Below are 26,140 nucleotides of genomic sequence, written 5' to 3'. Positions count from 1 at the left end.
AGAGAGAGAGAGAGAGAGAGAGAGACAGAGAGACAGAGAGACAGAGAGACAGAGACAGAGAGAGAGAGAGAACAGAGAACAGAGAGACAGAGAGAGAGAGAGACAGTGACAGAGAGAGAGACAGAGAGAGACAGAGAAAAGAGAGAGAAGAGAAGAGAGAACAGAGAGAGAGAGAACAGAGGGTAGAGAGAGTGAGACAGAGAGAGACACAGAGAGAGAGAGAGAGAACAGAGAGTGGAGTGAGACAGACAGAAAGCAAGACAGACAGATAGAGAGAGTTCCCAAGGATGACAACCTTCAAGGATGGACACTAAACATTTTAATGGCTCCCTGTAGTCCTTGTGGAAGGTAGCACAGCTTCTCTTGCCATGATGAGGCCCAAAAGTTCCAGCCAATTCCATATGATTTTCATCAGCAGCAGAGATGATGAGTTCATGATGCCAAGAGGTTTCAGTTATTCATGTGTATGCATATAGGAGGGGTAGGAGTGTGTGTGTATTTCTGAGAGAGAGAAAAAGGAGGGTGGAATGCAAAACAGAGGAGGAAGAGAGAGGCAGAGAAAGAGACAGAAACTCAGAAAGACATACAGAAAAAGAGACAGAGATAAAGACACAGAGGCAGAGAAAGAGAGAGAGGACATAAGTAGGTGGAAAGGTATACTATTAGGTAGGTAAGTAGGTAGATTGAGTGAATAAGAAAAAAATGGTTAAAGAAGGGTAATGGTTTCCATTTTGTCCAACCTAGATATGTATGCATTTTGTGACCCCCAACTAAAGTTCTAGGCTTACACAGATCGAGTTCAATCTTAGAAGTTTCTCCTCAGAAATACTTGTTAGTTTATACCACACCCTAAAGTTTCCTCCTGAGAATATTGGAATTTTTCTAATTTCCATGTCTCCATCAAAAAAGTAAGAAGGCCTTCAGGTCCCATGCAAGCATTCAGATGAATATTACATCAAGCATAAAGATTTCATTTAACACACCGCTGTGAGAGAGAGACAGACAGACAGACAGACAGAGAGACAGAGAGAGAGACAGAGAGAGACAGACAGAGAGACAGACAGAGAGACAGAGACAGACAGAGACAGAGACAAGGAGAGACAGAGAAAGAGAGAGAGGAGAGAGTTGGAGAATCAAATAAGCCCTTTCCACAGTATTAGCCCAACTAGCCTCCTTCAGAGACCTACATAGTTCTCTAGCCAAATAGAATTAGTCTGGGATTAAGGCCTTCACTTGGGGGAAGCACTCAGGTTTGCTAGAGTCAATTCTCCCCAAGACCTGAACAATCCACACAGGTCAGAGTATTGGGGAAGGGAAGGGAAGGGAAGAGTCAGCTTTGCTTCTCTCCATAGTGGTTCTGTTCCTTGATGCTGCTCAGCTCCAACTTTCACTTGGTTTAAGAACTTTTCTGCTGAATGTAGGAAATCTGGTCCAAGTATTGCCTCCCTACTCCAACACAGCCTCACTGCTGCTGATTTGAGTATCTGTAACTTTCAGCTCAGTCCAGGAACTCCTCACTGCTCCTCCTTTGCCTCTTTCTGCTGCCATCTTGGAGCCACATGGTTCCCTAAAAGGACCTCACAGATGTTCAAACTTCACCTCCACAGAACTAAAGCTAATTCTCTGCATTAGTTCATCTTCTCTTGTTTCTCTCATCTCTTGGCTCCTCCCTCTGTCTTCCTGTATCTCTGCCCTTCTTCTTAAGTATAAGGTCCAAAGGCATAGCCCAGGTGTATGCATTGGTGAGCTGGCCCATTTATCCTCAACATGGCAAGAAAGGAGCTATAGGGATGCCAAGACAGCTCCTACCTTATCAAAGAGCTCAGCTCTGCTCCCTGGTTAGATTCCCTCTAGAATATGATGTTCAGCTTATTGATAATTTAGCTTTTAATAATTATGATTGTGTTGTTATTGTCATTGTCATTATTGATACTTTTGTTATTGTCATTATTGTTGCTATTATAGCTTCTGTCATTGTTGTTGATGTTGCCATTACGGTTATAGCTTCTGTTGTGTTATTGTTAGTGGCAGTGATGGAAGTCGTGTTTCTATTATTGTTCCTTTCCCTGAGTCAGACAAGGGGCTATAGTGAGGCATGATACACGTATCTCCCTGTATCCTTTCTGTATAATTATGTCCAGTGGTTTGCATGCTATCAATAAACTTTTTATTTCACTAAGTGGGAAACTTTGTCTCTTTGTTTCAAAGCTTTAAATCTGAACTACATACCCTCTTCAGGACTCTCGGGATAATCTGTGTCCTTCCCACCATGAGGTACAGGACTTTTACATCCCTTGTCTTGAACAACATGCATTCTTTATGCAGCCTAAGACCCATTAGTTATATCACACTCTTGATTTATAGTAAGACTGTAGACAACACTAAGACCTCTTGATTTATTTTGAGAGAGTTTTTTTTCCCAATCTTTGAGTATTCCTAATTTTGTTTTGGGGAAAATACACTTAACTCTGTCTCTACCATCTAGCTCTCATGATATTGATTATTTTAACCCAAGTGTAGAAGTTTATTTTTTACCTGTTGAATTTAATTTTGTTTAGTCCAATGCTTACATCTATTAAGACATTAATTCTGACATTCAAAATATTGGCCAATTCTCCCACATTTGTGTCATCTGAGAATATTAATCAAATCAGCATTGCAATTCCTGGAAAGGATAGGTCAGTAAATTGCCCTGTGACTCCAACCAGCACTCCTTCTGACTTCCTTGTTCAGAACACTCCCGCTGGAGAGCACTCCTATATAGGCTTTGCCTTCCCTTATTAGAACACATGCTCTCTGAGAGAAGGAACTGTTTTGCTCACTGATATTTGTATCCCTAACACTTAGCAAGTACATCATAAGTTGTTTTTTGGTAATTCATCTTCCAACTTAATATAACTACAAATCTAGATTGTTACATGTAGATAGATATATGTATATATGCAGCCTCTGAGTCAGGGAATCCATTGTCCATATTGGCACAAAAAGCCCTCACATACTTTCAGGGACTTCTAACTTCTCTGCTTCATTACCCCCACACAAATAATCTAGTAAAAATTCAGGATCTGGCAGATATTTCTCAAGAAATGGTTACCAGCTGCCCCTGCAAATATAAAGGTTTCTAAATTTGAAAAAATGAACAAACTTATTTGTAGGGAAATAAATAGAACTTGGATCAGAGTCCTTAGAAATATAACAATACTAATAAGTGAGATGGGTACCTTAGAAGTCCATATAGTTTTAGGCATTTATAGGACTGTCTTGGAATAGGATTCTAGCAACAGAAGAAGGAACCTGGGTATTGTTCTAGGATGGCTGCTGCTGCTGCTGCTGCTATTGCTGCTGCTACATTGTAACTAATGCTACTATCACTGCTGCTGCTTTCACTGATGTTAATATTGCTGCTGATACTGTTATCACTGCTCCTGCTTTCACTGTTGCTACTATTGCTACTGTTACTGTTCTTACTACTGCTGCTGCTGCTATTGCTGCTGCTACATCGTAACTACTGCTACTATTACTGCTACTGCTTTCACTTCTGCTACTATTGCTGCTGCTACTGTTATTACTGCTCCTGCTTTCACTTCTGCTACTATTGCTACTGTTACTGTTCTTACTGCTGCTGCTGCTGCTGCTGCTACTATTGCTGCTGCTACATTGTAACTACTGCTGCTTTCACTGCTGCTACTTTTGCTGCTGCTGCTGCTGCTGCTATCGCTGTTTACTGATCCTCTAATACCTTTCAGCTTCTCCAGAAATTCAGGCAGGCTGCATCACAGTTCAAGAAAATATAGATTTGTTCCCAAAGCCATGTTTCAGACTGCAGTTCCCATGATCCCCTGTCCTAATGCACAAGAAGTTTTGCAGGGGTTTAGAGGGAATAACAAGGTAATATCTCAACTTGACCTTCTCTTTCCCTAATACCCACCCAAGCAATGTTTATTCCACCATTGTTCTTCCACAGATATAAAGACTAAGGAAGGTTCCCCAATATCCCCAGTTATATTTCAATCCATTGAAATACTCCCCAAACCCAAGCAATTTGGCAGAGTTGTTTCAATTAGTTTAAACTGATTCCTGAAATTCTAGGAAAAGAAGGAGGCTCTATCTCCTGCTAGAGAGAGGATTTTAGTCTATACCATGCACATGTATATTGTATACATATTCCATTAAAAAAATTTTTCAGTTCCATGAGTTGCCACAGGCAAAAAAATTATTATGCTAATGAGCCTTTATGAATTTATACAAGCTAGTCCTTGTGTGGCAGACACACAGCTTGCTGCTGGTCCATTATACAAACCTTTCTTGCCCTAGTAGGGGGAAAGAAGGGTTTCAGCCAATGGGGGTTGGAGTTTGTGGGAAAATGTCAGCACCTGACAATCATTCCTATTCCATTTAAAATAAGTGATAAGAATCTTATCATTTGAGAATAAGGACCTCAAGTATAGCCTTTTGACTCAATCCAAATTTCACAGGACAAATCCACTTAATAAGAGGATTTGTTCTGTAAAACTTGGACTCAGTCAAAAGGTTGCACCTCAAGGACCTAGAAGGCCACATGTGACCTCAAGGTCAAAAGTTCCCCTCCCATGGATGAGATCCTATGCCTGGATACCTTAAACAGATAAGAACATATTTTGATTTTTCCCCAGTCACTTCTACTGAATCTACCAAACAACCAGTCAAAGGCTTTAGTCCTTGATCAATTTAGATGTCTTTGAAAGCCATTTGAGGGAGTATGTAAGGGTTATGGGATTTAAAGATCTCCCATGCCCCATGGACGTGCTGACATAGCAGAGCAAGAAAAAAAAAAAAAGCCGAGCTAACGGTCCTGTGGTTGGCAGTTGGTGGCAGTTGCCTTTTTTTTTTTTTTTTGAGTTAAGACTCCTGCTGAGCACTGCCAGCAGCCGGAGCTGCTGGGAGCAGGACTTTCTGCTGGGGACTGCCGGGGGCCGGAGCTGCTGGGAGTGCTCTTCCAGGACGCTGGGTGGTTGCTGTGAGTGGGGAGAGGAGGACCTTTGCCTGAGGTAGCCTGTTCTGTTTTAAAGGCTTGAAAATGTGGGTGCTTTCTACTTTATCTACTTGTGCCAATATCATAACTACTCTGATGGCTTTCACTTTCTGGTTTTGGGACTCAGTCTTTTGGTATCTTAATAAATTTTCTAGTTTATTTCCCCAAATGGCAAACCTGACATATTTTGTGATGGATAATTATATCAGCATATTTGTAATCTCTATAGGCATTGTGAATATGGCATTGCTGATACAGAGTACCACTACAAAGGAAGTCTATTTAGATTGGTCAAGGAACTTAGTCACACCCAATGGGGCTGTATAAAACCAAGAAACTAGTTTGGAATGGGAATTTGAACATTTAGAGGTATAGTGGTAGAGGCCTCCAGGCAAGCACTGAGATGGAACCACTTGTGAAGAGGAGGTGAAGAGAAGGGCTTCCTCAGCATTGGTCTACTCCCTCACCCTTGACCAGAGGAAGATTAGGAACATGGAAGGGTCAGAGAATTGGGATTTCCTCATTGACATCTCAGCAGCACACCCAAGAATGGAGGTGGCTGGTAGCACAGCCTGAAGTAGGAGGCAGTATTCAGGGCATGATAAGGAAAGGCAGATTCAAGCATCTAAAAGGAACTCAGGACAAAAAAAACTTACTCTGCCTAAGGGATCCTTCAGAAATATCCCTATGAGGAGAGAAAAGGATATTCATTTACCAGAAAGCTATGAGTCATCCTTTGCCACATGAGCTCTCCAATTTTGAGGTCATTTTTCCTTTTTTTTTCTTTTTTTTTTTTTTTTTTTTTTTGCTTTATGGAGAGGGGAAGGCAGGGCAATTGGGGTTAAACGACTTACCTAAGGTCACACGGCCAATAAGTGTTAAATGTCTGGGTCTGGATTTGAACTCAGGTCCTCCTGACTCCAGGGCCAGTGCTCTATTCACTGAGCCACCTAACTGTCCCCTTGAGGCCATTTTTCCCAGACTCTGTACAGGCATACCTCAGAAATATTGTGGGTTCGGTTCCATAGCACCACAGTTAAGCAAACATTGCAATAAAGTGACTCACATGAATTTTTTGGTTTCCCAGTGCATATAAAAGTTATGCTTACTAAGTAAGTGTACAATCATATTATATCTTTTAAAAATGTACATACTTTAATTAAAAAATACTTTATTGCAAAAAAAGGCTAACAGTCATCTGAATCTCCAGTGAGTCATAATCTTTTTGCTAGCAGAAGGTGTTACTTCAGTGTTGAAGGCTGCTGGCTGATCAGTATTGTGGTTACTGAAGGTTGGGATGGCTGTGGCAATTTTTAAAAATAAGGTAACAATGACTTTTGCTACATTGATTTATCCTTTTGTTCACTTGAACACTTAGAGGTCATGGCAAGGTTGTTAATTGGCCTAATTTCAATATTATTGTATCTCAGGAAATTGGGAGGTCTGAGAAGAGAAACAGAGAATGGTAAGTTGTTGGAGCAGTGAGAACACATACGACATATATCAATTAAGTTTGCCATCTTCTATGGGTTTAGTGGCACCCAAAACAATTACATTAGTAACATCAAAGCTCATCAATCACAGAGCAGCATAACAGATGTAATAATAATGAAAACATTGCGAGAATTCCCAAAATGTGACACAGAGACATAATGTGAGCACATGCTGTTGGAAGACTGGAGCCAATAGACTTTACTGACACAGAGTTGCTACAAATCTTCAATGCAAAAGAAAAAAAAACCCTCCACACCTTTGAAGTGCTCCAAAGTGGGGTGTGCCTATGTGAGGGGGAGAGGATATTTTATACCTACTTTTCTTACTACTCCACCTTAGTAAAGAACCCCAACTAAAAGCTGATTAAGTCTGGTTAATTAATTCACAGCAGTGGATAAGTATGGGATGAAATCCACTGGTGAGGGCTCATGAATTCTGACATTAATAGCACCATCCCCACCCACCTTAATCCCCTCAGCTGTAACCATAGAGCCTTGAGGCAATATAGCAGTCACCCTCTGGGTACCCAACCTATCAGTACAAGTAGGGGTTGGGAGAGTAGCTCCAGAGTTTACTTTCACATGCTCTAACATGACAGACTTTGAACTCTCCTGGGATGGTCTGTAAAACTTCAGGGTCACTTAAGGTAAAGACAAAAGAGGATTGCCAAATGTATTGATGATTTTTGAAGGACCCATGAAACAGTTATTCTGCTCTAATCACTCTTTTTCATTCAAGGTTAAAACAAACTAAACTGGTATGTGTGGGCATATGTATAAAGGCATTTTAGAAAATGAATTGAGGACCTTCTGGGGGCAGAATCAAGATGAAGGAGTAGAAACAGGACTTCCACAGGGTTCCCACTCCCACCCCCTCCAATTCATGTAAAAAATGACTCTAAACAAACTTTGAAGCAATGCAACCCACAAAATGACACAGAGAAGCTAACCTCCTGCCAAAGACAGCTGAGCAGGCCAGCAGGAAGGGTCCACAGCAGCAGCACTGGGAGCCAAGAGCAAGCCTGAGGTTTTAGCCTCAGGGCAGCCACAACTAGCCACTGGCTGGAGGGACTTCAGATCACCAGCAGCTGTGGCAGTTTCCAGAATTGTCAAGCCATAGATGCTAAGGACAAAGTGAGAGGTCAGTGCAGTGTGGACTTTGGGATGTGGGAATTTGGGAATGGGGTCCAGCTTTTGCCTCCAGGGGGACAAGTGGCTGAGGTATGGTGGCCATCCAACCACTGCCATGTGACTGCTTCAGACCTCTGGGCCTGCAGATTGTAGAGGAATCAAGCAACCAGTCTGAGGGGTAATCACTCTTGCTTTAACCTGCTTGGATCTGGATCACTCTCTGGGGTGGAGGTCCTGGGGTATGTGACCATTGTGTCAGAGCTTGTGGAGAATTCTGAGAGGGCAGCCATATAACAGCTCCAGCAGCTGAGAAAACCCCAGCAATTGGGACATAGCTCCTCCCTCTGGTAGCAGAGTTCTACTTTGGCAAAAAGCTCAAAAGTCAAGCAATTGAGTGGCAACATGAGCAAATGAGGGAAGAAAGGCAAACACAGAAGTCCGACTTTGGATTCCTTTTTGGGGGACAAAAAGGATAGGGATATGGAACAGGAAGAAAACAGCGAAGACAGAACTCCTGCACCAGAAGCTTCCAAGAAAACAATAAACTGCTTACAGGCCATAGAGGAGCTTAAGAAGGATTTTGAAAACCAAATAAGAGAACTGGAGGAAAAATTGGGAAGAGAAATGAGGATGATGCAAGAAAATTATAAAATGAGAGTCAACAACCTGACTGAAGAAAATAACACCCTAAAAAATAGACTAACTTAGAGGCGGCTAGGTGGCACAGTGAATAGAGCACCTGCCCTGGAGTCAGGGGGACCTGAGTTCAAATCCAGCCTCAGACACTTAACACACACACACACACAAACTAGCTGTGTGACCTTGGGCAAGTCACTTAACATGAATTGCCTGCCCTCCTCCCTCCAAAAAAAGGGGGAAAAAATAGACTAACTCAAATGACAAAAGAGGCTCAAAAAGCCAATGAGGAGAAGAATGCCTTAAAAAAGCTGAATTTGCCAGATGGAAAAAGAATCTCAAAAGCTCAATGAAGAGAATCATTCCTTCAGAATTAGATTGGAGCAAATGGAAGCCACTGACTTTATGAGAAATCAAGATGCTGTTAAACAGATCCAAACAAATGAAAGAATAGAAGGCAATGTGAAATATCTCATGGGAAAACCACTGACCTGGAAAATAGATCCAGGAGAGATAATTTAAAATTATTGAACTACCTGAAAGCCATGATAAAAAAAAAGAACCTAGAAATCATCCTTCAAGAAATTCTTGAGGAAAATTGCCCTGGTGTTTTAGAACCAGGGGGCAAAATAGAGGGTGAAAGAATCCGCTGATCACCTCCTGAAAAAGATCCCAAAAAGAAAACTCCTAGGAATATTATAGCCAGATTCTGGAGTTCCCAGATCAAGGAGAAAATACTACAAGCAGCCAGGAAGAAACAATTTGAATACCGTGGAAACACTATCAGGATAACCCAGGATCTGGCAGCTTCTACACTGAGGGATCGAAGGGCTTGGAATATGATACGCCAGAGCACAAAGGAGCTAGGATTAAAATCAAGTATCACCTACCCAGCAAAACTGAGTATCATGTTTCAGGGGAAAATATGGTCATTCAATGGAATAGAGGACTTTCAGGCATTCTTGATGAAAAAACCAGAGTTGAATAGAAAATTTGACATTCAGATACAAGAAGCAAGAGAAGCATCATAAGGTAAACAGGGGAAAGAAATTATAAGGAACTTATCAAAGTTAAACTACTTATATTCTTACATGGAAAAAACAATAATTGTAACTGATGAAACTTTTCTCAGTATGACAATAGTTGAAGGGAATAGAAATGTATATATACATATATTTATGTACACATGCATATGAATACATATGTGAGTATATGTATATATGTGCACAAGTATACATACACAGAGGGCACAGGAAGGGATGATACTAAAACATGAAATTGAGAGGTGAAAGAGGAATATAACAAGAGGAGATGGGGAGAAATAGAATGGGGTAAATTATCTCATATAGAAGAGGCAAGGGAAAACTATTACAATGGAGGGGAAGAAGAGAAAGGCAAAGGGGAATGGGTCAACCTTATTCTCTATGAATTTGACTTAGGGAGGGAATGACATACACACTAAATAGGGTATCTCACCTTACAGGAGAGTAGGGGGGAAGGGGATGAGAGGGGAGATGATGCAAGGGAGGGCAGGCTGGGGGGGAGCGAAGTTGGAAGCACCCACTTTTGAAAAGGGACGGGAGCAAAGTAAAGAATAGAACAAGTGGTTGTGGGATAGGATGGAGGGAAATAAGATATACAGGCACTGGGGAATAGAGACCCACCATGTCCTACTGGAAAGTCAGAGTGGTTATGTGGGAAGATATGGGAAAGAGCAGATTGGGGGAGGGTATATTCAGTGGGATCATTGTTTTGGGGTGGTGGGTAGGGGGAAAATGGGGAGAAAATTTGTAACTCAAAATCTTGTGGAAATGAATGATGTAAAGTAAAAACCAAAAAAAAGTTTAAAAATAAGAAACTGAATTGGGGAAAAAAGAAGTTTATTTTAAAAATAGACAGTATATATGTTTTAGGGGATAGATACTCAGTTTCTGGGACAAGGGTTGCCATGACACTTATATAAAAAGACATTATGTCTATAACTGCCTCAGTTTCTGGATTGTTGTTTGTCCTTCATTCGTGAAGAGGACCATGACATCAGGAAGATGATGCCATGACTTTCAAGTGAATTAGATTTAAGCAAGGTAGGGCTGTGCAAAGTCACCAGCCTCACTTTCTCCTCCTGAGTCATCTGTGTCCAATGGCCAGATATAGATCAAGACAACTGGAGATGGCCTCCACTTCCAGATTCCTAGAAAAAGTGTCAAGTAAACACTTTGGTGAAAATTATATTCAAAGATCTGCAATTTCATCAGCAGGTGAGAATTCTTGTGTTTGATATCTCTTCACCTAAATGCACAAAAACATCTCTCTATGCCTTACCTACTAAGGTACTTGAGGCACATAGAGGTTAAATAAGTAGTCAATAATAGTCAATAAACATTTATCAAGCACCTACTATGTGCCAATCACTGTGATAAGGACAAGAGATAAAAATTAAAAAAAATAAAAACAGACCCTGCCTTCAAGCAGCCTATAATGTAATAGGTGAGACAACATGAAACAACCATGTACAAACAAGCTACATACGAGATAAATCATAGGTAATCTGATCAATGGTACAGAGATAGCAAGTAACAGACTCGGGATTCAAACTTGGATCCCATGACTCCAAGGCCAATGTTCTATCAACTATGCTAAAAAGCTTCTAGATTCATTGCTCTCTTTCTGGTGACCATCGTGCCTTAACTAGTATGAGAATCTGCCATCTTTGATCCAAACGGATGGACAATGGTGATTGAACAAATAGTGAGAGGAAGGAGACAGCTTACCTAAGGACCAAAGGGACAGTGGAAAGATCATTCAATTTGGAGTCAAAGGCCATGAGTTCAAATGTCAACTCTGCTACTTGCTAAAAAGGAAAGAACATTGACTCTAGAGCCAGAAGACCTGGGTTCAGATCTTTCCTCTGAGACTCACTATCTGTGTGACCACAGGCAAGTCACTTAACCAGTTTCTTCATCTATAAAATGAAAGACTTGGACTAGAGGGCCCCTGAGGACCCTTCTAGATCTAAGATCCAACACTCTGTAAATCACTACTTGGACAAGTCACTTAATATTTGACCTCAATTTCCTCATTTGTAAAATTAGGTGGGTTGGACTTCAAAGATGGCTTCTAAGACCTTATATCTAAAACTTTAGATCTAAGGTCCTATGATCTGGAGTCAGGAGGACTTGAGTTCAAATCCCAGTCTCAGATATTTACTAGTTGTGTGAACCTGGGTGAGTCATTTAAATCCAATGGACTCCAAAAAATAAAATATAATAAAATCCTATGATCCTAGGTTAAAAAGTCTCTAGATTTGTTTTGATGACCAAATAGATTCTGAGAATAGACATTAGAATGATAATCATGTAAGTTGTTCTTTGCTCTTAGCACAATTTTCATTCACTTTTGATACTGAGCCAGTAACTTTCTATAAAGCTCCAACCTAGAGAACTCTGACCACTGACTCCTTTTCTCCAAATCGTCCCCGACCTCAAAAAAATATTCCTACTTGGGAGAAGACATGTTTGATGCTAACTCCAGCCTGTTCTTTCTGGCACAATCCCAGCCTCCCTGGTCACGTGGGGAACCTGGAGAATGTTTTGAATCCAAGCAAACATGATATAGAGAGTGTTATTGAAATGGTTTTATTTTATTGGCCCCCTAGTTACAGGAGCAATGAGGGCAGCTACCTTTGAAAGCAGCCAGAGCTATCGTGTGGTGAAGACTGCAGATCAGACTAACAATGCACTGTGAAAGGAGTGGAGGAATGATATGGCTTCACCAGTCAGTCAGTCAATAAACATTAATTAAGCACCTAATACATACCACAAATTCTGCTGGGTAATTACCATCACCTGATTTTAAGAGCTACCTTTGGCTTCTAGGTCAACAGATGAAGTTGGGCTTAGGTTCGAAGAATTTCAGAGTTGGAAGAAACCTCAGTGGCTGTCGTTTAACTCTTACAAAAATTAATCCCCACTAAAATATACCTAACAAGTGGTCATACAGCCTCCTCTTGAAGACCCCCAGTGAGGGACCCCCTTTAGGTGTAACCAATCTATTTCAGGCCAGCTCTCATTAATAGTGAGTTTTTTCTTCTATTGAGCCTAAATTTACCTCATGGCCATTTCTATCCCTTGCTCCCAGTTCTGCCTTCTGGGGAAAAAAAGGAGACAAAACAAAGCCTAGGAGATCATAAATTTAGAGCTGGAAAGGACAGTAGAAGCCATATAGTCCAACCTCTTCATTTTAGAGATAAAGAAACTGAGGCTCAGAGTGGTTAAGTGACTTGCCCAGGATCACCTAACTAGCATGTATCAGAAGTGAGCTATGACCCTGCCTCCCCATCTCCAAGTCCAGCACTCTGTGCACTTTGGCAGGGGACCATTTCCAGTCTTCCTGATCTATATCTTGCCATTGGACCCAGATGGCTCCAGAGAATAAAGTGAGGCTGGTGACTTTGCACAGCCCTGCCTCACTTAAATCCAATTCGCTTGCAAGTCATGGCATCTGGTTCTCTGAGAATGAAGGACGAACCACAACAAGGCACTTTGACGTCCTTCCAAACAACAACATTTTAATGAGACTCCCCATCCCCAGAAAACAGTCGACCAGCTGGCATTTATTAAATGCCTATTAAGTATCTTGCACTGTGCTAAGCTCTGGAATCTAAGGTCCCCATAACACCTACATAGTAACAGTGCTGTGGGTATGAATGGAACAGTTGCCACCATGCTAACAGGTGATTTTACTGTGTCTCCAGTATACTGATGCCCAAGGTAAAAATTCCCAACTTTTCATGCAGTGATAATTCCAGCTTTCAGGCTGTTTTATGTAATGAAAAGAATATTAGACTTAGCAGAAGCCTAGGTCCAAATCTGGGCTCTGCAATTTTCTAACTGAATGACTTTAGGCAAGTCACACCTTCTCTTTGGGCCTCCATTTCCTGATCTGTAAAATATGGATGATATCTCACTTGTCTCCCTCACACAATACTTGGGAAGATTAGATGAAATATTGTAAGAATGCTTTGAAATAATGTGCAGTGGTGAGCAAATGCATCATGTTATGAAGTCTAGCTTCTGGCAGTATTGGGGATCTATGACTCCCATAGCTTGGTTTGGAGATGCTGAAATTCTGTCCTGTCATAGGAGCAAGATTAAGAGTTGGGATCAAATCCGATCAAGTTTGAATCCCAGCTTTGCAACTTAGGACCTGCATGACCTTGGATAGTCACATGACCTCTCAGAGCCTCCCTTTCCACATCTGTAAAATGAGGGACTTGAACAAGATTTCCTCTGGACCTATAATTCTATGATACTAGGAAATCAGAGAAATAATACTTTAATGGTATAGGCCAAGTCAAAGGCTTTAACTGAGATAAATCTAGGTATTTCAGAATCTCTCCTCTCTGAGAGAGATGGAGAGAGTTAATGAGTTAGCTAGTTTCAAATATGAATCCTAACACTGAGGGCAGTCAAGATGACTCTGTGGGCAGAATTTAATGGCACCTAGGCTGAAAACAGAGTACTCATAAGTGATGTTGTTACATGGAACTGACATCAACAAAAACCAAACATCTAATTAAATAAGCCAGTCTATTATTTTATGGCCTTTCAATTGGATCTGAAGTCTAGCAAAAGCCAAAATCTTTGCTCACAATCCTCATGCCTGTCCAAACAACAAGAAAAGGTGTTCATTGTCCTGAGTTTAAAGTCTCTCCTTTTTCCATTCATAGTCTTATAATGTTCAGTAGGTAGGTCAGACAGCCTATCTATTGTTTGGCATCCTTATTGCCAGGCCCACCCAGTGCCTGTTAGAGTGATGGACTACACTTGATAAATTTGTCCACCCTCATCTATGGGGGAGCCCTTATCTGGCTTGTAATCTCTCAGGGAAACTGCCCATCATTCTTTTCACTGTGCATCAACCGAAGCTTGGGCTTCTGGTCTTGGCTTTACTGACCAGCATTTGAATTTATAGGTCATTGTGGTTAGTACTATAAAGCTGAACATCATTCTCCTAGTTTTCATTGACCCATTTTATACGGATGTAGCTGAAACTTATCCAGCCTACTTTGCATCTTCTGATCCATTCTCTACCCTTATCTCCCTGCCAAAGTTGGTGCATGAGAAAGACTCAGCCCAATAACTTCTCAGTCATCTACTGTCTACTATTTAGATGATTTTTCTGGGCTTCTAAAACTGTTTGGTTTGGCATTTCCTAATAATGAGCCATTTATAAATCAGGTCATTTACATGTTTTCATGCTGTATAGAATGTAAGCCCCTGGAGGGCAATCACTGTCTTGTTATTGTCATTATTTTCCCACTGCCTGAAACACTACCTGGAATGTCATACGGGCTTAAAAAAATGCTTCTTGAGTGGAACTAACATTAAATACACTATTACTTTAAAGAAATCTTTTGTAAATAAATTTTAATGAAACACATGATAAACAAATTGTGGTTAGGTCACAGTTCAATGGAAAAATATCCAGGGATTTTAATGGGGCTTGATATGAATCAACAGGATGAGACAGCATCCAGGACTAGGAAGGAAATCACTCCACTGACCTCAGTCCTGCCCAGAGCATATATATGGAGTATCCTGTTCATTTCTGGGTACTATATTTTAGGAAGTACATTGACAAGCTAGAAAATGGCCAGAGAAAAAAAAAGGCAGAGCCCCGCAAGATCATGCTATAGAGCATGCAGGTGTGTTGAAATAATTCTGTATGTTTAAACTAAAGAAGAGAAGATTGAGGGGAGATGAACAATCTTGTCTGACTAACTGATCAGCTGACTTGGCCCCCCCTATAGTAGAACGGCAGCTCCTTGGAAAGAGGGGCTATTTTTCTTTCATTCTTTGAATATCTAGCACAATGCCTGACACATAGTAGGTGGTATCCTCAGGCTTTTCTGTGTCAGGGTTAGCCTTCTAGCTATCCTTCCACTCTGCCTCTCCTAATATGAATACTAATATAAGCATAAGGCATATACAAAACAGTTTCAAGAGAAAAAGACCCCTAACAAGTGTGAGAAGCAGAAAAGACTGAGTGGAGAAAATAGCACCATAACCCTGCTTGGAAGGAATCCTGGGAGCCTAGCAGGTAAAAGCAAGGAGGGAAATTTCAAACAAAAGGGCAGTCATATGGAACACTGAAAACAAGATTTGACAAAGTCCAGGAAATTAGATGTCAGACAACCATCCCCCAGTGACCAGAAGTATTGTCTATATGAGACTTAGCCCACCTTTTGTTCCTGGTCTCTCCTCTTGACCTAATGAGTTATTGGGAAATGTGCAATATGCCATTTTTTCTTTGATCCAATAGAACACTTGAAATACCAAGTTTAGGATAAAGAGCTCACAACCCTTTGACATGGCTCAATCCACTACAATGCATTGCGTTCTTTAGAGCCCAAGATGAGAAATGGCTCCCCCATCTGATGGGGAAGTGTGGGAACTGCCAAATGCTACAAAATGAAAATATTCCCTTGGAATTTTCTGGGGGGCCAGATGTTTCCAAACTCAAGAATGTCATATGAAGATAATATGACTCTATAAGCCACTGACTATGATTGAAAATTGTTATGAATAGGTGGGAAAACAGTAAATGGGAAGGCATTACTCCAGTTTGCCTTCATTTGCATTATTCATGAGGCAGGTGATACTGTATCTAAGCCAAAAGACTGAATTCATTCAACCCTATTTCTTAAACATGGCTGACTGCGAGGGAGTTTGAACTGAATCTGGTTTTGTCAAAATTCCAAATGACATGTTTCTGCAGGTCAACTCAATGACAGGGTGAAAAGCAAAACAACTGTATGTCTTTGTGTAACCAAAAGGGCGGAAGACCTAACTCTCCTGGTCCCTTTGGAGAAACAGATGCAAGGCACAAAATAATAAATAGAATGTCTAAAAGACTGTCTAAGGCACATTTTCGAAATATATTAAGGAAGAGCAACTATAAACACAAGAATGTGTCCACAGGAGCTGGTTTCAATGGCTTATTGTCAGAGAAGCCTTTGTATTGGCCAGATTAAAATCTAAATGGAAATGCTTCAAGATCTCCAGAGGCTAAGTCCAGAGAAACTTCCTGCTGGAACCATCGATTATACATTTCCAGATGATAAAGTGCTATCGAATTTCAAGATGGGAAGGCAAAGCCCTCCTGCACTTTCCACCACCCACCCTTGCAATTTTCATACAAATTTACAGGTTGATTCAGTGGAATTTGGGAGCAGCTGGCTCTAGAATGCAATTTCAGACAGAAAAGAGAGGACTGAAAGATTGAATTTCCAGGAAAGCTGTTAGTGGAAGGCTCTGCACATATAGGCCTGAATCCAGAGCAATACATTAGTATCTGAGATGTCTTCCCAATCTAGTATAGAAGGCACTGGATGCATATTATGTAAACACTAAATAGAGTCAAAGAATCTTATAGCTAGAGATCATCTTAAAATGTGGGGCCTATGAACGCATTTTTACTTTTTCATAGGTTATTTCAAAAAGGTTTCTTTGGTAATCTTGTGAATTTTATCTTCTTCATTAAAAAAAAAAATTCTTCTGGGGAAAAAGCCATAGACTTCACCAGACTTCCAAAGGGGATCATGAGCCCCCACCCACCCACCCCCAAAAAAAGTTGAGTTCCTGTTCTAGTCCAAACTATTTCATAAATATTGAGTCCAGAGAGGTTTACTTTCCAGTATCACACATCTAATGCAAAGCCAAAGATAGAACAATTGACTTTTAGAACTAAGAGTCCTTATAAGTCATTTAATCTAACTACCTAAGTTTACAGAGGCCTAGAGACTGAAGTTCTTCCCAAGATTTCAGGACATTGCTCTCTCCTGGTTCTCTTCCTCTTTGACCGCTCCTTCTTCCCTTGATAGATCTTCATCTGGCTCACACTCAACTAACCATGAGTTTCCCCAAAGAAGGTTCTCTTCTCTTCTCTCTCCATATTATTTCATTTGGTGACATCATCAACTCTCGTGGATTCAATTATCATCGTTTTGTAGATGATTCTCAGATCTAGTCATCTATCCCTAACTTCTTTTCTGACATACAGTCTCATATTTCCAATTGTCAAATGAACATCTAAACATAGATGTCCTATTAAACATCTTAAACTCAACATATCCGAAACTGAACTCATTATTTTCCCTCTCCCCTTCCCAATTTGCCCCCTCTTTCCAACCTCCTTCTCACTGTTGAGGTCACTGCCATCTTCCCAATCATCCATGCTCACACCCCAGTTGGCATTCTCCCCTACCTTCTCTCATTCTCCATATCCAATCTGCTGCCATGTGCTCGATTCTACCTTTGAAGCATCTTTTATATGCCTCCTTCTTTTCTCTGGCTACCACCCTGGTTCAGATCCTTATTAACTCACACTTGGGTGATGGTAATAGCTTCCTGGTAGGCCTGCCTGTCTTAAGTCTCTCTCCTCTACAATGCATGTTCCACTACGCTACTTGAGCAATTTTCCTAAAATACAGGTATGACCATGTAACTGCTGTGTTCACTAAACTCCAGTAGCTTTTAAAGCCCTTCATAATCTGGTCTTTTCACCCTTATTCCCTTCTGAGTACTCTGATCCTGTGATACTGGCCTCATTGTTGTTCCTCAACAAAACACTCTACCAGCAACCCTGTGCAATTTCACGGTCTGTCCCCCATACCAGGAGTGCTCCTGCTCCGCATCTCTGCCTCCTGCCTTCCGTGGCTTCCTTCAAGTCTCAGTTCAAAATCCCACCTTCTACAAGAAGCTTTTCCTGATCTCGCTTAAAGCTAGTGCCTTCTCTCGGTTGATTATCTAAAAAAATTATATGTATATATGTGTATGGGTGTGTGTCTGAGTGCATATACACATTCACATATATACATATGTATACATTCATGTATGTGTCTATATGTATATATGTGTGTGCGTAGTTTGTAAACAGTCACTTGCATGTTGTCTTCCCCATTCAACTGTGAGCTCCTTGACAGCAAGGACTGGTTTTTGCCTTTTTTTGTATTCCCCTGCACTTAGTACAGTGCCTGAAACATAGCAGACACTTAACAGATGCTTGTTGACTGATTGACTAACCAGCTTTGCCCCTGACTCACTGTGTGTGACCCTTGGAAAGTCAGTCAGTAACTTGTTGGGTGAGACCCTTCTACCCACTAGGCCTCAGTTTTCCTTATCCACAAAATGAGAGTTGGACAAGATGTCCTCCAAAGTCCCTTCCAGCTTGAAACATCTGACCCTAATATATTGAGACTAGTAAAACTAACTGAACATTTAATTGCAATTTCGGCTTCTGCTCATCACTAATGCAGTCATAGGCTCATAATGCTTGGATTTGATAGGAACTTCTATTATAGCCTGATCTTTCATTTTACAGATGAAGAAATTGGGCCTTAAAGAGACTAAGTAATTAGTCCAAGATCACATAGGTAAAGTGTGCAGCAAGATACCAACGTGGATAGGCTCTAGGCCTGGAGTCAGGAAGGTCTGAGTTCAAGTCTAGCCTCAGACACTTCCTAACTGTGTGACCCTTGGCAAGTCACTTCACCTTGTTTGCCTCAATTTCCCCATCTGTAAAATGATATGGAAAACCACTCCAGTATCTCTGCCTAGAAAACTCCAAAACTCCAACAGAGTTGGACATACTGAAAACAACTCAACAAAACTACATAGGTAGTACATAGTTGAACCAGGATTCAAATCCAGGTTTTCTAATTATAAATCCAGTGCTCTTTCTAGAGTTTGGTCTGTGTTTCTGATTCTCAGAATGAGGTGAAACCAGAGGAGGCGTGTGTATTGGAGGATGGGGTAGGGGAAGGCAGGACCTGATTGGGGAGAATCACAGTGAGGGAATCCTGGGACGAACAGCCCAAGGAGATGAAGAACAAAGGAATGAAGTGGGTATCCATGGGTGGCACAAAAAGGCAGATGATGGCAAGGCATGAAGAGAAAGTGAGCCCCCAGATGTCAGTACCCTAGGGAAAAGCCCTGAATGCCTTGACCTTGTTACAGCTCTGTCAGACTTCATCACTCTATGTGTTTTTGCTGTCAGAATACAAAGAAAAGCCTCTAATTCCTATGTGTTTTCAAATTAAAATACACACAGCAAAATGAAATTAGCCTGCTTCAAATTGTTGGCCAAATTCTCCAATTTATGTCAGTATTATTGTAACAGACAGATCTTTTCTATCAAAATCATCTGCTAAGAATAAAAATTACTAAGACTCCTCCATCAGCTCTCCCCTAGCATTTTGCCTCATGTTTCCTTTCCCTAATACATTAATAATAGCATATTTCACACATGGAACACTTTTCTACAGAAAGTTCAAAGCAGTTAAGTGGAGAATGTCTCCCTTCTGAGCCAGGAAATACAAACAATATTTTATGATGAGATGTTTAGGAAAGCATTCATAAGCCTGCATGTTTCATACTGCTAGTGTGATTATTTTCTAGCTTATGGAGCACAGAGCCTCATAATAGCTTTATCTTAAATAAGTCTTGATTTTCCAGCCTCTGTTAGAATTTTTAAAGTGTTTACTTTGGAAGGAATGATTTAACCCAGTAAAAGAAAAAAAAAGGCAAGGGACTATATACAATACGTTATCATTTAGTTAAAGCATTTATTAAAAAAAAAATAACTAACTGTATTCTACAGAGACAATTTGGTACAATGGACAGAAACATGGCCTTGGAGCTATGAAGACCTGGGTACAAGTCTAGCCTCTGGTATATTACCATCTTTATGATTCCAGGGAAGTCACTTAACCCCTCAGTGTTTTAGTCAGCTTCCTAAGAATATAGTTTCAAAGGATATGTCAATCTGTATTAGTAGAAAGACCTCCTTCACCTAGGATTTCCTTTTATCAATGAAATCACAGGTACAATCATTAGAGTATCTCATTAATCTAATATCTTATTAGCCTGATGTTTCACCCGCAGAAACCATGTGGATTGTTATTCACATATTTAGTGCATTACATGCATCTGCTTTTTGTTACTGTAGCTACATGCCCATGCCATCTGAAGCCCTGTTCCCATTGAAAGGCTGTGCATTCACACTCTGTGATTCATTGTAATAACATCGATCTGCTATTTTTATTGTTGTATTATTATTGAGATAATTCAGCTTTGTAGGCTGGCCAGATGTCTGGGTCATACTAGATCTCCAGCAAACTTAATGTCTGATGTTCAGAATGGGTGACTCCTCCAGAGGGGAATGTTTTTTTTTCTTTCTTATCATAGATTTACTCTATAGAGTGGCTACAGAATCACCGTCCAGTATCATGTGAGTGATTCATTTTGGCAATCATTTATTAGACAACTACTATGTGCCATATGGTGAAATAGCCTTTGAGAAATGTTATAGTGAATCAGGAGCTGGACTTTAATCGGCTGCTTCTGACACAGACTATGTGACATTGGGGGGGCGGGGCAGGGGGGAGGTCGGGGAGGACACATGAGCGGGTGTGCATGCACACACAATTGCTTTCAGTCACTTATTTCAGTCACAATTGCACTTCAGTGCCCTAGGTTACTCTCTGATACTGTAAGTTAGAGCACAGGGTGGTCCAGATTGGTAGAAAGAATTTAACCAGTAGGAGCTCCCTATACCAATAAAATCACAGGCTCAGATAGGTAGACAGGTAGGTAGATAGGTAGTGTCATATATATATATATATTATTCCATATATAGTATCCCATATGTATCTATATATGTGTGTATGTATAGATAGATGATATGATAGAAAGAGATAAATGTGCAGACATAGATATGCTAGAGAGATGAATATTAGACATGATAATAGAGATAGATAGATAGACAGACAGACAGACACATGCCAGACACCATACTAGACAATAGAAATACAAAGGCAAAATTAAAACCTTACCCTGAAGGAACTTATATCCTCCTGAAGGAGAAAGGAAAGAAAATCCCAGTGGAGGCGAATGAAATAACTGAGCTGCCCTTCCTTTTGTGGAAAATGTTATCCAGCCCTAGGCAAGTCACTAACATCTCATAGTCTCAGTATCTTAATCTGAGAAATAGGGTAATACAATATCTTGCAATGTAGTGCTTCACACATTACTTTCCTGACAGTTGTGTAAGGTAGATAGTATTCCTGTCTTACAGATGAGAAAATAGAGGCCAAAAAAAATCCAGTTACCTCCCTGGCACCCAGCAAGTATCAGGGAGAAAACTTGAAGCCAGCTCTCTTAAATACAAATGCAAGGGTTGGTCCCCTCCCCTTATAACAGCCAGGGAGAGCCACCTGCAATAGGCTGGATTTAGTTCTAGAGTAAGCCAAGGTTGTTATCTTTGCAGATCACAGGAGGCTCTGGCTTTCTTTCTAAGGTCCTGGAGAGTTCCAAGGGGAGGATTAAAACGTCTGTGTTCTGCTGTGGTTCATGTGTGTATTGCAGGCACTGTATTAGCCACCCTGAAGGGAAGCCCAGATATCCTTTTGTAAAGCACATTTATTGGACCCATCCAGCAGGAAGCATACCAATCGGCATTTCTAGTTTATTTCAATAAATATTTGTTGAGAACCTACTCTAATATAATAGTAACGATGATAAAAATGAAAATAAACAGAATTTTTATAGTTTAAGGGTTGCAAAGCACTTCACAGCTAGCTTTGATCCTTACAACAATGCTGAGAGGTAGGTGCTGCTATTATCCTGATTTCACAAATGAAGAAAGTGAGGCTGAAAGAGATTAGGCAACTTGCCAGAGTCACATGGTTAGTAAGTGACCCATGGCTAGTAATACTTTCTCTAAAAGACACATTGGAAGGCTTTGCATGAATGTAAAGATCAGACACTGGCCCTGATTTAAAAGAGCTTGCCATTGAGTAGAAGAGAAGAGACAAATGCACAAAGAATTATTATCACGGGAAAGACCTGTCACAAGAGAGGTATGAATAATAGAGTCGTAACTAGGATGGGGTAACTAGGGCTTTGACCCACAGTGTAAAATTTAGAGGGTGCTGACAGTATTTGCATTGTAAAAATAATAGAATGTACTGCCAAGTTAGCAAAAGCAATTCATTAAAATCTGAAGCTAGCAGATAGCAGTCTGGTATAAGCTCCTACCTGGAGGCCAAGCTTTCCTCGTTTTGACCTTGATGAATAAAACACTATTGGGGGGGGAGTTCAAGAGAGAAAAATACCAGATAACATCTGGTTGAGGAGATCAGGAATACTTTATAAATGAAGCACTATTGGAGTTGGACCTGATAGGTTAAGTAGCATTTTGACAACCAGCAGTAGTGGGGCAAGGGAGGGAAAGCAAAGGAACCAGGAGTTTGAGGGCATTGGAGGAATTATTTATAGCAGACCCATCTGTCAGAAGTATGGGGGTATGTGTAAAGAGAGAACAAGGGATAATTCTGGGGGGGGGGGGGAAATAGATTGCAATCATGTTGCATCAAGTCATTGGGGTCATAGGATTAGCAATTTAAAGATGGAAGGAACCTTAGAAGACCATCTAGTCCAGTCAATTCATTTTCTAGAAGAGCAAAATAAGGCCCAGAGAGGCTAAGTAATTTGCCAACATCATACAAGTAGTAAATGTCCTTATATGTCAAATAAGGCATTTCGATTCCTTGGGTGATACTGTGAATCTGAGCAGCATCCCTAGATCATGCAATGACTTCTAAGTACCCCTTCTCCTCCAAAAGTTGGATTTCAGGACCACAAAGGTAAGGTGTTGAGGTGTTCATGCTGAGAAAAATCCATTGGAGCAATCTTCTCTTGCCCAGGCCAGGTCTAAGCTCTTGAGATCATATCTTTAGCAGAGGTTGTATCTCAAGTTCCACCATTAATTCCCATCTATTTAGGCAGTGGGAAGTCAGCTCAAAACAAGACTTCCTAGAAATTCCCCATCCAAAATTCGTCAGAATCTTGGGGAGGAAGTCTCATCAGGCTAGAACAAAGAAGATGAAATATAATGGGCATAAATGTGAAGTCATGTTTTGATGTGTAAAAAAAAAAAATTTCAGATACAGGCTAGAGAATGCTTGGTTAGCCAGAGATTCCTGAGAAAAGAAACTAGGGATGGACTGAGAACCCACAGCATGACACAGTAGATCAAAACAAAAACAAAAACCCCAACACTATCCAGATTTTATTGAGGGGCAGAGCATCCAGAATGAAGGGACCAATAGCTACACTAATCTCTGCTCTGGGCCACTCACATCCAGAGAATTGGGGGTTCTGGATGCCACATTTCAGGAAGAACGCTGGTGATCTGGAACCCATCCAGAAGAAGGTGGTACGGAAACTGGAAGAGTTGGAAAACATGTCATAACACAAGGATCTGCCCCTATCATTATCTGTGTGACCCCGGACCAGTCACTTTGTCCCCAAGAAAATAAGGAAGTTGAGTAGAGTTATCTCTAGGGTCCTTTTCAACACTAAATCCAGGCTTCTATGATTAATAAGTGATTATTGATTGAATGACTATGATCTTATGAAATGGAGATATTTAACCTGGAGAAGATTGGGGGAAATAGGATAACTGATTTCAAGTAATGTTATGTAGAAAAAAGGATTAGACTTACCCAACTAGGGTGCCTAGGCAGCACACAATAGATAGAGCACTGGACCTGGAGTCAGGAACACCTAAGTTCAAATTCAGCCTCAGACACTTACTAAATGTTCCAGTTTCACCATTACTTGTTTATGTTGTAACCCTGAGGTCTTATGTCAATTACTCTTAAACCTGATTTAAAAAAAAATATAGTATCATCAGTTAAAGCTTAAAGGAATCTTAGAATCCACCTGAACCAATCTCATTTTTACAAATAAGAAAACTGAGTTATAGAGAAGTTAAGTGATTTGTGCATGGTTACATAACTTATTGGGGAAGTTAGCTGGCATGGTGGATAGAACAACAGGGCTGGAGCCTGGAAAACCTGTGTTAAAATCCATCCTCCCACACTTACTAGTCATGTGACCCTGGACAAGTCAATTAACCCTGTTTGCCTCAGTTTCCTCACCTGTAAAATGAACCGGAGAAGGAAATGGCAAACCACTCCAATATCTCTGCCAAGAAAACCTCAAATGGGGTCACAGAGAATTGGACATGACTGAAAAACGACTGAACAACAAACTTGGTCCCAAAGGGAAGAATGAAACATAGCTGGTAAAAGTTGCAAAGAGTTCAGTTTAAGCATGATATAATGAAAAAACATCCCACTAGTTAGAGAGATCCACAAATGGGATATCCTGCCTCAGGAGGTAGTGAGTTCCCCCTCACTGGAGGTATTCAAGCAGAAACCAGATAATTGCTTCTTGGGGATACTATAGATGACATTATTGGGTAAAGGTTGGCCAAGATGACCAGTGAGGTCCCTTCCCACTCTGATTCTCTGATTTACCTCTCTGGTAAGGGATACTGAATTCTAAAAATAGTTCTGGTTCTTAAGTTGATGACCTTCATTTAGGTGAGTCCCAGACACTGGTGAGAGCAAGGATGAAGGGTAAATAATGGGATGTAGGGGAAGGAAAAGAGGAGAGGAAGTGCCCTGAAATACTGGTGTTAAAGAATAAATTTGCGGTACTTCTCCTAGAGGGCAGACCCAAACCTCATGAGGAATAAGCAGAATTCCCCCCAGCCTAAGCTGTTGCATCTCAACAAGAAATTGACCTCTTGTCAATGTCCATTTGCTACTCTGCCCTTGGTTGGTCCCTCTTCCTTCTGTCCAGCCTGCTCTGCTCCTCTCGGCATTTCATCCTATTTTGATCCAGCCCTGGCTTTGTCTCTTGCTCCTGCCTATGTAATTGGTTCTGGTTTTTCCTCACCTGTCCTCCAGAGTCAGATTTCTTGAACCACAATAGATGGCCATTAATTTCTCACCATCCACCACGTGGCAGAAAGGCTCAGATAAGCAGCCAAATGAAAAGATGGCAACAAGTACATCAATGTGAGCTGGAAACCAGTTTCCTTACAGTAGCCCCTGAAGAGAATCAGGTAGTCAAAGAGAAGACCAGCTGTCATGAAACAAAGACATCCTTTCCACAGCTTCCTTTTAATAGGAAACTATAACATATTTCCTATGTCTTCCTCTGTGCCTTAACAGAGCCCCAAGGCTTGAGACCCACTGACCCAGTTATAGCCAGTCCTTCTCAAGGCTGCTTTGTACCTCTTCAATCTTTCTTACTCCCACCAGCCTTTGCGAGTCTCTACTATGTCAACCTTTCTCTTCCTCTATTCCTGGTTTGTGTCTTGACTGTTCCAACCCCCTCATTTTATAGTTGGGACACCATAGTCCAGTAGAAAGAATGCTGGCTCTAAAGTGAGGAGCTGGGGATTAAAATCCCGCCTCTGATAATTATTAACTGTATGACCTTAGGCAAGTAATTTCATGTCCCCGTGCCTCAGCACCCTGACTAACATGAATTGGTTGGACTCTACAGCATCTGAAACCCCTCCCAAGGCTATCTCTTTTACTCGGAGCTGCCAGGAGTGAGCAGAGTTCATCAGTAGCCGGGAGGTAGGCTGCTGCTGCCCTCTGCTGGCCCTAGGGAAACCTATACCCACACCGGCCCACCCTCCCAAAACCTGGCTCTGTATCAGTGAGCCCAGGTTACCCCAGATCCCTGCTCTAATTCATCAGAGCAGAAGAAAAACTAACCTAACAGTTCTTTGTGATTGTTCAATGAAATCCAAATGTAATTTCTATTTATCCAGTAGAGTTCTGGGCAAAGATATAGATATGAGCGAGATGGAGAGAGAGAGAAAGAGGAAGGAGGGGGGTTGAGGGTGAGAGAGAGGGGGGAAGAGAGAAAGAGAGAGAGAGGGAGGGAAAGAGGAAGAGAAAGAGGGAAAGAGAGAGAGGGAAAGAGAAAGAGAGAGAGAG

The 26,140-nt window shown here is 41.0% G+C and overlaps 1 long non-coding RNA gene across 3 annotated transcripts in view; it reads right to left on the bottom strand.

Annotated features, from left to right (window-relative positions):
• The window catches only part of LOC138148694 (uncharacterized), a 137,760-nt gene that overhangs the window by 59,369 nt on the left and 52,251 nt on the right, over window positions 1-26,140 (bottom strand). Inside the window, exons 3-4 of one of the 3 annotated variants that reach the window (XR_011165126.1) lie at window positions 23,474-23,559; window positions 10,143-10,462 (exon numbers count right to left, since the gene is read on the bottom strand). The exons of 1 other annotated variant lie outside the window; for it this stretch is intronic. This is a non-coding gene — a long non-coding RNA (uncharacterized lncRNA). Of the gene's footprint in view, window positions 1-10,142; window positions 10,463-23,473; window positions 23,560-26,140 lie in introns of those variants that run through there. One more of the 3 variants, XR_011165124.1, reaches the window with a different exon arrangement.

Source organism: Petaurus breviceps, unplaced genomic scaffold (genome assembly GCF_028583685.1).
Source record: "Petaurus breviceps papuanus isolate PSGF00001 unplaced genomic scaffold, PetGlider_PUasm1.0 90825, whole genome shotgun sequence".
Classification (NCBI taxonomy): domain Eukaryota; kingdom Metazoa; phylum Chordata; class Mammalia; order Diprotodontia; family Petauridae; genus Petaurus; species Petaurus breviceps.
Note: the sequence above shows the minus strand (reverse complement) of the source record. Positions and strands in the feature narration are given on the sequence as shown.